Genomic DNA, 12788 nt, shown 5'->3' on the forward strand with positions numbered 1-12788 from the left:
ATGAGCCATCAGTGCCCCACTAATTTTCACTTCTGCTTATTATCAAAGCACTGCGAATAATCCCAAGAGAAAGAATTTCTAGTAATGTTGTTGTATTGTGTATTTATTTCCCTTAACTTTTTTTTTTCCCAGATGTAGGTACAAGTTACAGTAAATTCTTGACTCTTTTGAACCCTTAGGGATGAATCATTTTGGGATAACCAAGTATTCTAGATAGTGAGAATTTATTCTTATAATAATCATATTTTAAAAAATTTTACTTTGAAAAAATTAGAAAATACATTTGCTTTGCCTTTGCACAGAGATCACAAGTACAAATTTATTTTTTATTAATCACTCTGAACTATGAACATAAGTTGCACTGAGCACTGTGCTTATAAGGGCATAGCATTGCCTGGAGGAGGAAGTTTCGTCACTTAATGATGCTCTTACTCTGGGTTAGCACACCCCTCTCTTAACTTTATTTCCCTCATTTTTTAATAAATTGAAAACTTGATACAAGATAGGTCTTCCATAAATGATAGCTCTTATAATAGGAATGTTCTTCAGGCTCTAATGAGTTGGGTGTCTGTGTGCATGTGTGTATGTGTACAAATGTACACAATTCTATTTGTTCCATACTAACTAGCTTTAGATAGAATTCTTGTGCTTTTGTAGTTTTTCTGTTAATTCTATTTCCTCTTAAAGGTATGAATACATCTGTGTGTAGGCTTATTTCAGAGGACTTACAGCCTTGTTGGTGTCTAGTCGTTTGTATTTTTTACACAGCTGAAGGCCTGGCGATATGTGGTGTTTGTGAATATTTGTGTGAAATCTCTGCAGGCTTTCCTTTTGTGAACACGTATTTATGTGTGTTCCATAACAAAGAAGCTTAGTATTCTTAAAACACAAGAGTGTGTTAGCGTTGGTCTTTATTTAGAAAGGAATGTTATTGAGTCACCCCAGTTGGGGTGACTGTGACTGGAGCATCACAGTCTGTTATTTCTCTTAATCTTTCTCTGACTCAGCTTTTATTGACTTACAATGTTCATATGCACGGGTGGAGTAGCACCAGACAGATTTCAGAGTGCAAATTGAAACCATGTGGTTTCTGTGGATTTTAAAAAGCATTGTATGGGAATTGGTTCTGTGACTTTGACCTTGTAAATCACATATCTGCTTTGTGCTCAGGTACTTGATTGGACCTCATTTAATCCGTGAACAGCCTTTGTGCATTTGATAGTATCATCTCCATTGAAAGATGGGGGAAACCTGTATTTGGAGAAATTAACTATATCATTTATTTTATAAAATGAGTAACTATTATCTGACTTCAGAACTCATGATTTTTACCACCAAAACCATGGTATCTGCTAGCTCTAAACGGCAGGCAGCAAAGCTCTTGTGAACTTGGGTGGATGATTGGAGTTGGGGTGGAATGGGTGCTTATGTTTTCCCCTCTTCCTTGGTAATAGGTGGTAAGCTGTCACTTGCTATTCCCAGCTGCACAGTGACCCTAGAGGTGTGTATGTGTGCTTTCATGCACAGATTGATTGCTCATAGGATTATCTGACCAGGAGGTTGACTGCAGCCAGAACAGTGTGCTTTGGGAACAAGGATGTCTATAGGGAAAAATGTTACTGACTTTCAGATAGTAGTTCTCTAAACACATATGAGCCAACAGAGTCACTATGAAAAGAATGATAGATGGAGTTTTAATTTAGTTGAATACTGTAATTATTAAATAATGATAACATTAAGAAGGAATGTCAGGGTTGTTCAGAGGCTTATGATTCAGTTCAGGGGCACTAGGAAGTATGTCCTGAGATACTGTAGTGCTACCATCTCCCTCTGCCACATCACATCACATCCAGTGTGCACTAAAATACTAAGAAGAGCGACTTCATGGATAAGCGTTTGTGCTCAGTTTCTTCTGCAGTGAAGTCTACTTTTAGTTGAGAAACTTGAGGTGCATGGTTTTATGTTGGAGAGTTTACTTTAGTGTCACTTAGAGCTAATAATGTTCTGGGCTTTATAAAGGGTCTGGCTTTGGCAGGGAGAGATCGATGGTTCTGTACCAAGGGAACTGGAGCGATAAGATCAGGCTGAAACAGGGTCTGTAAGCCCAAGGTAATTAGCTCACCTGTGTGTCTCAGCACAAGGCTGATGATCTTGGTCCAGGCCTTCACTTCATTCCTAGAATCATGGGTTCAGACAAGTGCAAATGTTTCTGCATATTTTTTCTAATTAGGCTTAGTTTATTGGTCAGAGAAAGAGTCTGCTACTTCTGTCAATGGGCCAGTAGTTGAAAAGAGCCTTTCTGTTACTACTGGGCTATAGACATAATATCACATAATATATCTGAAAGATTTCATTAATGTTCTGGTTTACAGAGTCATTTCTTGTGTCTTTATATAGTTGTGCTTCTTTTCAGCCACAAAAATTGCATTCCTTCTTAGCATAAGATGGGGATGTCAAACAGATTTTGACATTCTCTGATTAAGCAACTTACACAAAAAGTAATTTAGCATGTTAGACAGCATCGTGGTGATCTGTATGGGTTTCCTGGTCAAGGTAGAATAGGCAGTGTCCAGTTGAATTGTGGATAGACCAGTTTGCCTCAGCCCTATGAATATGATGGGAAAACCAAAATAATAAAACTAACAGAATTTTTCAGTTTTGTTTTTTTTTAAGCTACTTGAGCCACAATCCTCAGTCCTTTTGCTTCAGTTTGTTTTTTTTTTTCAGATAAGATTTCACTTTTGCTTGGGACCAGTCTCCAACCCCAGTCCTTCCATCTCCACTTTTAAGTGGCTGGGGATTATAGCTGTGCAGCAGCACAACAGTCCTCCTTTTTTGTGTAGTTGTTGCTCCATGAGCAACTGAATCTGTTTTGGCTTTTAGTTACTAATCAATGTTCCACTAACCTCTATAAAATAAATTTATTTTACAGTGTTTTTATTTTTATATTATATTATTATTATCTTTTGGTTCTTTCTTTTTTTGGTGCTGGAAACCAGCTGAGAGGGCCTCACTCATGCTAGGCAAGCACTCTACCACTGAGCTGCATCCCAGCCCAACAATGTTTTTAGATTGACAGAAAGTTGCAAAGATAGTACAAAGAGGGCCTATGTTGTATAATTGACTTTAACATACGAGAAAAGCTCTTTTGTCTCTCATTTTTAAAGGTTTAGACTTCTGGAAGCATAAGCAGAGAAAAAAGATGCTCAGTGTTAGGAACACTGAACCATCTTCCAGAAGTGTTTCTGAACTTCCAGTACAGCTGGATTAATGGCTGAAATTCATATGGTGCTGGTCAGGACTGTGACTGTGGCACAGAGCATGAGGTAGCTCCTCTGGAAGTCAGAAGTGTCATTAGAAGGTGAAGGATTCTGTGTATTTTTCTAGTGGCTCCTTTGGAGCCTTTGAATTTCCTGTGGGTATACATGGCCCTGGTACCCTGAAGCTACAGATGCCAGAGTAATAGGGGGTGACCAGGAGGTAGCTTGGCAGTTGATCAGCTCCCCAAATAGCCAAGGTTACTCAACTTGCATAAGGTCCTGCAGACTGAACTGTGGGTGGGGAACATTAGCCATACCAATATTTGATCCTTTTTTTTTTTTTTAAAGTTGTTTGAAATACTTTCTTTAAAAGTCTTGAGCTCCATTAGGTATTTAGGATGATTTAAAATGTGCTGCTTTGCATTCTTATTTGTACCTATTTGATCTAGCCATATGGAATTGCCATTTTTTGATAAAATGGTCAAACATTGACAGTTTCATATAGGTCAGCCTCATTTTTTTTGTTGTCACATTGAAAAGTCTTACAAAGGTGGAATAGTGTGTTTCAATGAAATGTTGGCTGAACCGCTTCATTTATGGAGGAAATAGTGTACTCACTGTGTTAAGTAGATTAACTTAACCTTCTTAACAGTCCTGGGAATAGGTGGGTCCTAGCATTTCCCTCTTTTTAGGATTGCAGAGCGGTGATGGAGCTGGCCCACGCTCCCAGCGTCCTACCCCCACCAGTCCAGTCACAAAGCTGTGCTGTTCTCAGCACTTCTTGGCCCCACCTTTCTGATCACACTTGTGAAAATCCTGGCAAGTGATACAGCGTGGCTGTCTTTGACATCACAGGAAAAAGAACTTAATTTTCCTCTAAGAATGAATGAATTCTTCCACAGTACAAGAGTTTTTGAGTTTTAAAGGTACCTTGTAATTCCTACCTTACTGCCTTGGAGGGTGCACACTATCACTTTTTTTTTCATAAGTACTAAATACTCCTGTAGTCTTTGGACTTGGGAGCTTTGAGGGTAAAGATAGAGACTCGTTGGGCTTAGTAACGAAAGTGTAGATGGCTCTTGCCATGGAAAAGGAGGGTGAGTATTACTTCCTGGCACCCATTACAACCTTGAAATGCTGTGGCTGTCCAGTAAACCCTACCTCTCCTCTTGTGTTGCTCAACTCTGAGATGGAAGGGAGGGAAGTGAATCCTCCCATGAGGGAGTTTTATTTAGAAATTACTCATCAGCCTCTTACTTGCTGAATCCCTTGTTGATAGTGGTGGAGTAAGGCTAGGGGCTTGGGGACCAGGCCCTTGGGAGTTTATGAATTAGTCAGGAGCAATGATGCCCTTTGGGCCACCTGTTTCTAGGACAGCTGACCTGGCATGGAGACACATACATGACTGTCCTGTCAGGTCAGGCTCCACCTTTCAGGTGTATTTGAACATCAGTTTCACTTTACCATCCACTGAATAGAGCCATAAAGCTTACCCATCGCTTCCCAGGGACTTTTTCTCTTTTTTTCCTTAGCCTCAGAGATGAGCCCTTGTAGTACAAAGAGATCCTGTTGTAGCATCTCAAGTACTGTCACAGGAGGAAAAGCCAGGTAAATAGTGACTGCGAAGACCTATGTGACTTCCTACTCAGACTGAGTCAAAAGAAAGGCTGGGCTGTTGGAGACTTGACTGCAAATGAATAACACCAATGGTCCTGGTTTCATCCTCTGATGGATGGAGGGAGGGAAGGGTCAGAAATGTATTTTGTAACTATTTTTTTTCAACACCTTCCCAGTCTTGTGCTTTTAGGTTTTGGTCAAAGTGAATGGGAGATTGGAAACCAGTTCCCTTAGTTTATGGGTCATGCCTAAGGATGTCAGGTCTATGTGCTTGGGGGTCATAGAGGGCAAAGCCTCTCAATTCTAGGGGGAGTAGCACAATCCCATGTCTAGGATTAGATTGGTCCTCTAGTAAGTTGATTTATAAGTTCCAGTCTTCTGTGTCCTTGGGAACAATGGATGCTCCTCCTCTGTTGAACACCTGTGAGGTTTCAGTTTCTGACTAAGGAAAGTAAATGAATGAAATATACCCTCACCCTTCAGTATGGTCTGGCAGGTCACTTACAACACAAAGCAAGCTAAGGTTGTGATCTGTGTGCTTCATATAGTTCTGTGGAGGCATAGAGAACGGAGTGAGTGTGCTTGGGAAAGTCAGGAGGACTTCACAAGGAAGGCGAGGCATTTGACTTGAGCTGTCAGTCTTTAAGTCAATAGATGGGAAAGTTCTCCACGAAAACTGAGGAGTGCAGAGCCTTGGAAACAGTCAGGGTTGAGGGCATTTGCGTGGCTCCACAACCTGAGATCCCTACCCATTTCGCTTTGTAACCAGCATGCCAACTCCCCTGCACAGTTGGTTGTTTTTCTTTGTCATTCTGTGGTCTCATCATGAGGACTCAGCATAACTACTGTTTGTGTGATTCCAGGTGTGCCCAGTGAGAAAACTATCCAGCACTTTGCTACTTGGCTTCTCAGTGTGGTGGTGTCCCTCTTTTACTTCCCCCTTCTCACAGCAGTGAGAAGTTCTAAGCTCTTAGAACATTAAAAAGCAGCTTCCTATGTTGTCTTTATGTCATCTGTTGAGCAGCTTTCTGAGTACCAGAGCTGTAGGACACTGGGGAGGTGCCCCTGGGGATCCTAGTGACTTTGCTTACTAACCTTCCTCACTGCCCCAGTGGTGACCAGGAACAGGGGCTGCTTTTTTTTCCCTTCTGTCTGTGTGTTTTCCGCTTAGGATGCCCCATCTCCTCCTGGGTGTTGGTCAGTATTTGTCTTTCCTGAAGCTTAGTTCTAATGGTGTTTGAATCACATTCTGCCAGTGCTCTAACTCCAAACGTGGACCTGAGTTAGGCCCTTGGCTGATGTCTTGTTAGTGTTTCAGTATTTGTTGAGGATATTCATGTTTATATAGTAATTATGCACTCTGTAGTGCCTGAAACTCCAAAGACCAAAGCAGGTTTGAATGATTCAAAGTTAGTCGCTTGAGTATGAAACATAGTGAGTCTAAAGGCAAACCAGGGATTCTTTGAAAGCAAAGGCTGTCTGTAGAACAGCAACTTTTTTCTTCTTTTTTCTTTTAGACAGGGTCTCCTTATGTAGCTAAGACTAGACTGGAACTCGCTATGTAGCCTGGGTGGCTCATACTCACCATCCTCCTGCCCTCAGCTTCTTGAGTGCTGGGATTACAGGTATGCACCTCTACGACCAATTTAGAGCAGTTTGTTTGATGAAGCAAATAGATTGCATTTTGTGGTGCTATTTTTATGCTAACTCCCATCCTGTCATGTATGCAGGTCCCTTGAGGTGAATCATGGCCCTGCAGTTGTGTGGAAAGGAAAGGCATCCATCCAGTGGATTCTTAGGACTCTGGCAAAGGAGCCAGCACCAGCACCTTGCCCACATCACTGAGGGAGGCTGCAGGCTGGAGGTGTGCATGATGTCCCCAGCATTGTGAAAATGTATGTGAAAGACCACTGGGAAGCCTGCTCTTACTGTTGTGCAAGTCCCTCAGACATTTCTTCACTTCCCCTGGAAACACTGCACAAGAGAGCCATACATCACTCTTAGGCAGAGATTACTCAGGGGCTGAAAATGCTGCACTCATGAATAGCTTTGCTGAGCTAGAGATTGGTTGCATCTGATCTCTGGATGGTGGCCATTGTTATTAAAAAAATAGCTTCCTGAGTCTGGGAATCTAGCAATCTCAAAGTTCAAAGCCAAGGGTTAGGGGGAGCTCTGTATTCTGTTCCTTTCCATGAAAGGGAAGTGTTTTATAGCTGTGGAACTTTCAGTAAAGTTTACTTCTTCGCACCTGGATTTCTTTGTCTGTAAAATGGGAAGTGGTACCTACTTTATGGGTTGCTTTGGAATTAAATGAGTAAAATGTTTGGTTTGGTACCTGGTAAAAATACTAATGGTGATGTAGCATTTATATTTATTTTCTCACCAGTACTGTTCTTTCTTATTTGAGATTTCCCTGAGAATTTCCACCTAATTAAAAATCATAAGCATTGGGACTGGAAATATAGCACAGTGGCAGAGTGCTTACATGACATGAGTAAGGCTCTGGGTTCAATTTCCAGCACTGCAAAAAGAAAAAAATCATAAATCTTTCTATGGCTGTAGGCTACATCAGCAGTGGCTTTAGAATTCTCACTGGTATAAATAACCTTTGGTTCCCGGTAATTTTCTTAATTCCCTTGAACTGCCCTTGTGATGTTGTGGTGGGGAGAGCAGAGCAGTCAGTGGACAGCAGAGAACTTGTGTGGTCCCAGGCAGAAGTGGGTGCCAGCTGGAGCTACTTAATGCCCTTGGGATTGCTTGATGATGGAATGTGTGATTATTCCATTTTATCAATTTTAAAAATACTATAGCAAAAATAAATAAATAAATAAATAAATAAAAATACCATAGCATTAATATTAGAAATAGCAGAGCAAGCTGAGCAAAGGTATGTGAGCACTCTGTACTATCTTTATAGATCTTCCATGAACCTGAAAGTATTTCAAAGTAAACAGTTAAAAAAATCCCCGCAACAAAGCTGCACGTAGGCTTAATAAATGCAAGTGTGAGTGAATGAGTTAGTTTGAACCTGACCCTGACACCAGCTAGGTGACTTTTGACTAAACTATTTCTTCTGTGAATCTTGGTTTTATTATTTATAAGGTGATATGGTATCTACCTCATAGCAGTGTTGGTGTGTGCATTAAATGAGACATCTGGAATCTTGTCAGAGGATCTATGATGCAACAGTTGTTATTCTTAAAGATAGTGTGGACATTCTGCTTGGATATCCTTTTCTGAATCCAATATCCATTTAGAAAATACATTTAGGTTGCTTTCAGTTTTTTGTCATTATGAATAGTACTCTTATAGCTGGATCTCTGTGTGCATATATAATGTATTCTGAGGATACACTTCTGGAAGTTACACAAGTTCCTAATTTTTACTTGTTTTATTCCATTACCAGATCGCCTCCTGGTAGTTTGTAACAATCTACTATTCCTCATAGCAGTGGAGAGCTGAAATTTGCTAGGTGGAGATGAGAGGGTGGGGGAGAGAGAATTAGCATCTACACTACAGAGGTGTGCTAGTACACTACAACTAAAGTTTGTGGGCTAAGTACTAACCTGGACTCCTAGAGGGCAATCCCCCAGGACTCTGGTAACCACCCAGGGCACAGCCAGTCAGCCTTGTGCCAAATGGCTGGGTCCCACTGTGCCATGGTTAGCAGGACTGTGCTGCTTTCATCTTGTGGCTGAAGGGGTGGGGACTTGTATGAGTGGCACCCAGGGTGTACATCTACCTGCTCCAGATAGACAAAACCTCATGATTGATAGGAAAATGGAATAGGAACATTTTTGCTTAGATTGATAGGAAAATGGAATAGGAACATTTTTGCTTAGGAACTATATTCTGTGTGGAGTGCAGGTGAGTGGGAGTGGGCAAGTACTCCGAGCCTAATTGGAAACTGCTTTCCTCTGTGAGTAGTGCTTGAAGAGATCTTGAGGGAATCTGGTATGCAGATTTTTGAGTGTTTGGAAACCAAGGACCCCTATTTAGGATCAAGTCCCACATAGAACCTCATGTACTAAGATTAGTTTTGTATGTTCAGATTTAGAAGTATTCCACCATTTACTTATGATACAGAAAAGAGAACAATGTAGCTGCATAATGAACACTGAATTTTAAGTGCAGTTCTGAGTAGCAGGCCCAGTCATCTGCCAGCTTCATTGCTAGCTTACTTCTGAATTTAGTGTTGGTTGTAGTATGGAAATATCTGATTCACATGAATAAGTAATTGTGGGTAAAAATAGTTTACTAATAACTTACCTAGCAATTTCATGATGCTTTTCAATAAATTGATCTAGAAGCCTGAAAAATGAAGAGGGAACTTTGATCTCAAAAGAGAATCACACTATTTAACAAATGCTTTCATTCTCTATCACAAAGTGCAAGACAGATGATGATAATGTGGGCTCGCTGTTTATGCAGTGCAACCTGTTATAAATTCATCTGTTTTTTATGCCCATGGCTGTTCCTTTGTGAGAAGAGCCTGAGCCAGCTCAGTCTCAGCTTTGCCTGGCGTGCAGTTGAGCATGTTGCAAGGGCATGTTGTAGTATACTTGCTTGAGCAATTTAAAGAAGCAATACAGGCCTTCTTGATTTCAAAGAATAGAGATCCAACCTCCTTTAGAAATAGTGACATATTTACAACATCTTCAGCTATAAGTTTAGAACTGAGAAGACCAACTTCACTTGAGGTCTGCAGAAAGATAGTGTGAAGAAATTCATGATTTTCAGGGAACAAATTCGCTATAAAATTTGAATTTGTGGGTGTTTGTTTAATCTCAAAGTTTTTTTTTAATCTTAGTTGTTTGTTTAATCTCAGAAGTTGCATGGAAACTTAATCTGTTCAGTTCCCAACTTTTAGGGTTCTCTGCTCTGACAAGTAACAGTACCTAATATGATAAACTAGTCCGAAATCAAAGGAGGCTATGAATTGGCCATCCCTCCTTTTTTGTGTGTGTTTATCATAAGTATTCATGATATAGAATACTCTCATACTAAGTGGTAGTTTCACGGGTATGGGGAGGTTGGGAGGGAGGTTATGTCCTTAATGGTCAGTGTCTTTTGTACTGTTAAAATCCCAGTCTTAAGGTGGAGCTCTAACTTTAAGAAGTAAAACTGACCCTGTATTGTTGTATATGTTGCCCTTGTTAGAATAAGCAAACAGTGCCTTTTCTGGGTGGGGCAGCCCTGCATCAGGGACATGGCCTAGCTAGAGGAAGGCAGGCTGAGTTTATGCCATCACTTCTTCCCCTCCATTGGGCATTCTCGGCAGTGTACAACCTGCCCAGGCCTATACTATAGTCCTGATCTTGCCTATTATCTCCCAGCCAAATACAGTGACCTATTATTGTTTTGGATCATAGAGATTACATACAGATTTGCTCTTTGTGGGTGCTTAATAGATGTCTGAGTTAATTGATAACTCAATTCACCAAACAGAAAATGGCATTTTACAGGTCCTCATTTCAGCACTGACCATCCAAGTGTTAACTTAAGGATTCCATAGTTGATTCATTTATTAATTTAGCAGATACTTGTTAAGCACCTACTGTGTACAAGGAGGCTAGAAAGAGTGCCATCTTTGGTCACATCTGAGTTTGAATTTCATTTTTTTATCAGCTTATCTGTATGAACTTTATAATGTTATGTAAGTTATCAAGCCTTTCTGAACCTCATTTACTCAGCAAGTATGAGCATTGATTACTGTGTATGCTAGGCCCTTGGCTAGATGCAAATATTATGGTGAGGAACCATATGTGGTCATTTCCCTTATGGCTACTGAGGAAGGTGGTCATAAAACAAAAACACAGAACATGTCATAGAATGTAACATGTAACAGAAAAGGAGGCTGTGATAAAGTGCTCTGAGAAAAAGAAACAAGGGTGTGGTAAGGTTAATGGGAGTTGAGAGGGGAAAGGGCACTGGAAACGGAAGCTAGAGAGACTGTGTTCTCACTAATAGGGTTGTAGTGAGCACATGATCAGATCAAGGTCTCTGGCACGCAGAGAGAGGTCATGGCAGAATAGTCTCCTGGGACAAAGGTGAGAAGTAGTTTGGTACATCTGAGGACATAAAAGTATGGGTGTGGAATAAAATGGGAGACAAGGTCTGTGCCCTTTGTCTATGTGCCAGTGGAGGCTGCATCATGCCAGGTCTCATATTCCTCATCTGTAAAGTAGAACTTGCATGTGGGTTAAACAAGATGATGTAGGTAGTATGCAAACCTTAAGTGTAATGGTGGTGGTTATAGTCAGTACTCTGAGAGGATACAGGGTAATTAAGGAACTAGCCGTCCTGGGAAGAGTAATGCAGGGAAGAGTGGGACATAATTCAGGAAAATGTACAGACAGTGCTGTGAGGACTCCAAAGTGAGGTCAAGTCCCTCTCAGCTGGGCAGTGAGGAGTAGTTTGCATAGGGGAGGGAGCCTTGAAGAATGAGCAGGGTATTTGTACACACTGAGCTGGTAGGAGGAGCGCTTTTCCCCACCCAAGCCATCAGTGAGCACAGATCTCCAGTGTGCCAAGAGACTAGAATTTAGGATGTGGGAACAGCAGCGTTGGCCTTTCCAAGGAGAGAGGCAGGAATCGTGGAATGATGGAGTGAGGATAGCCTTCACAGGAAGTCTACTTGAACTTACCATCTTCTCCCATATTTTTGAGGTTCAGAAGTCTAATCAGTAGGCAGGACTCATTGGAACCATGTTGAGATGAATTTTAAAGCTATTCCCAAGCTCAGTGGGGCATCATGCCATGGTGTGTATTTTTGTTTATTTTTATTCTTTTTCTTAAAGGCTTTTTTTTTTTTTTATTTTTTATTTTTTATTTTTTTTGTGTTTTTTATTTTATCATTTTTTACATTTACTTACATGTGTACCTTGGACCACCTTCTCCCCTCCCCTCATCCCCAACAGAGAACACTGTTCTCTTCTTCTTTTCTTTAAATTGTAGCAGGAAGGCAGGGAGGGAGAAGAGAGATGATGAGTGCTACAGTAAAACAAACGAATGTTACCTGGAGACCAGAGGAGGGTCACCTCGCCCTGGAGGTTAAAACAGCCAATGAAATAATGTGATTATGTACAGGACAGCTGTATCCTCCCCGCCCCCATTTCTGTAACCTGCTTTAAATGGTGTGTAAGGAAAACCCCCTTTGTTCTCACGGCTCAGCCTTTGGACTGGAGTCCACTGAGTCATAGCTGGTGTGCTTAATAAACTTGCTTCCCAAAAACTTTGGTGCCCTGTCAGTCTCTGAAGGAGTTCTCCAACTGGATCTTATTCCTCAGTGCTCCAACGCTTTCCTGTCTCTCAATTTTTTTTTTCTTTTTTCTTTTATTATTCATATGTGCATGCAAGGCTTGGTTCATTTCTGCCCCCTGCCCCCTTCCTCTCCCCCCCTCTCAATACCCAGCAGAAACTATTTTGCCCTTATTTCTAATTTTGTTGTAGAGAGAGTATAAGCAATAATAGGAAGGAACAAGGGTTTTTGCTGGTTGAGATAAGGATAGCTATACAGGGCATTGACTCACATTGATTTCCTGTGCGTGGGTGTTACCTTCTAGGTTAATTCTTTTTTATCTAACCTTTTCTCAGTTTTAGATTAGAGAAAAATTAAGAAGGGGGCCCAGAGATTTCTCATTTCTACTTTATCAGCATTTGTTACAATTGATGAACATGCTTTGACCCATCACACTCATGCAAAGTCCATAGTTTACACCAGGATTCACTGTTGTTGTTACACGTTCTGTGGATTTAGACAAATGTATAGTGACATATGTACACTATTATATTATTGTACAGAGAATTTCCACTGCCCTGTAATACTTCTGTGTTCACCCTCTACTTCTCATATGTATTTGCTGTCCTTGCCTCCGGTCATCATGGTCTGGTAGGAAGAATAATATCCTA

At 40.9% G+C, this 12788-nt stretch overlaps 1 protein-coding gene across 3 annotated transcripts in view; it reads left to right on the forward strand.

Moving 5' to 3' along the window:
* The window catches only part of Jak1 (Janus kinase 1), a 126800-nt gene that overhangs the window by 28770 nt on the left and 85242 nt on the right, over nucleotides 1-12788 (forward strand). Inside the window, exon 1 of one of the 3 annotated variants that reach the window (XM_074079878.1) lies at nucleotides 6620-6772. The exons of the other annotated variants lie outside the window; for them this stretch is intronic. The gene's annotated coding sequence lies outside the window, so the exon portion shown is untranslated. Of the gene's footprint in view, nucleotides 1-6619; nucleotides 6773-12788 lie in introns of those variants that run through there. 3 annotated transcript variants of the gene reach the window in all.

Source organism: Castor canadensis, chromosome 7 (genome assembly GCF_047511655.1).
Source record: "Castor canadensis chromosome 7, mCasCan1.hap1v2, whole genome shotgun sequence".
In the NCBI taxonomy this organism is placed as follows: Eukaryota; Metazoa; Chordata; class Mammalia; order Rodentia; family Castoridae; genus Castor; species Castor canadensis.